This window comes from Nannospalax galili, unplaced genomic scaffold (genome assembly GCF_000622305.1).
Source record: "Nannospalax galili isolate Female #2095 unplaced genomic scaffold, S.galili_v1.0 scaffold924, whole genome shotgun sequence".
Classification (NCBI taxonomy): domain Eukaryota; kingdom Metazoa; phylum Chordata; class Mammalia; order Rodentia; family Spalacidae; genus Nannospalax; species Nannospalax galili.
The window spans coordinates 707041-708237 of record NW_008350467.1 but is presented as its reverse complement, the minus strand read 5'-3'; the positions used below and the strand labels follow the sequence as shown (position 1 = coordinate 708237).

The following is a 1197-nucleotide window of genomic DNA, read 5'->3' as shown; positions in this document are numbered from 1 at the left end:
AGGACAGCTGGGGCTACAGGGAGATCCTGTCTCAAAAAAACCAAAAAAAAAAAAAAAAGGCATCAACTAAGAAAAAATTGAAAATAAAAACCCTTACTATAATTGGGATGAATGGAACGAGCCTGCAGGGCACACTGAGCCAAAGACCTGAAGGCAGAGGACATCCCCCCAGTGCCTCCTTCAGCATTCTGTTTGCTGACCCCTTCTAGGCACATGACTCTCACTCTAACCGCTTCAAGACAGCAATGGACCTAGTCTTCCTGCTGTAGCACTTATCAGGAAAATCTTCCTGCTTGACACTGAGGAGCAGCAAGAATGGTTTCAATTTTCCTCAATGCTCTGTCATAGTTTGCACTCAGTGACTATTTTAAGCACCTTGATTACCTTATGATAGTATGTTTTAAATCTTTTATAGTCATTATTTACATTAATTTTGAGATAGAGACTCAAATCCAAAGGACTTTCTCTACTTTTGTATTTGTGAAAGCATTCTGCAGGCGGTTAGCATTGTGTTTGGACGTCCTCGTCCTCTGATGACTGCTCAACTCTCCTCGAGCAGTGAAGCCCAGGAAGCCTTTCTATTGTGGAAATCCACTTTCAGTGTTTCTCCTTCCGTGGGACAGGAACAAGTCTTACTGCATGGGCAAGGGAGGCAGTGACAGATATGGCAATTCAGAAGAATGAGGACAACCCCAAAAGCTACCTTTGCAGCAGCAGCTTAACTCTCCCCAGCAACTACCCAGTTTTCTTAACTCTCCCCAGCAACTACCCAGTTTTCTTAACTCTCCCCAGCAACTACCCAGCTTTCAAGTCTGGAATCTGGAATTCTCTCATTGGCTTTTATTTTTTTCAGGGCTAGAGATAAAACCTGGGGCCTCATATAGGAAGTGTTCTACTTATTTATTTTAAATTCAAAAATTCTCAAAGCTCCATGAAGATTTAACAATAGATATTATCTACTGCTTATACCTTTACACCTAATTAATTTTGGGGGTTTTGGGTTTTTTTTTTTTTTATCTTTTTGAGACAGGGTCTCCCTATGTAGCCCCAGCTGTCCTGGAACTCACTATGTAGACCAGGCTGACCTTAAACTCACAGAAGAGATCCGCCTGCCTCTGCCTCCCAAGCTCTGGGATTTAAAGGCATGCACCCCCACGCCCAGCCTAGACCTAATTAATTTTAAAAAATATTTTATTT

At 42.0% G+C, this 1197-nt stretch overlaps 1 long non-coding RNA gene across 4 annotated transcripts in view; it reads right to left on the bottom strand.

The window, feature by feature from the left end:
* The window catches only part of LOC103745771, a 37846-nt gene that overhangs the window by 1668 nt on the left and 34981 nt on the right, over positions 1–1197 (bottom strand). The window lies entirely within an intron of this gene.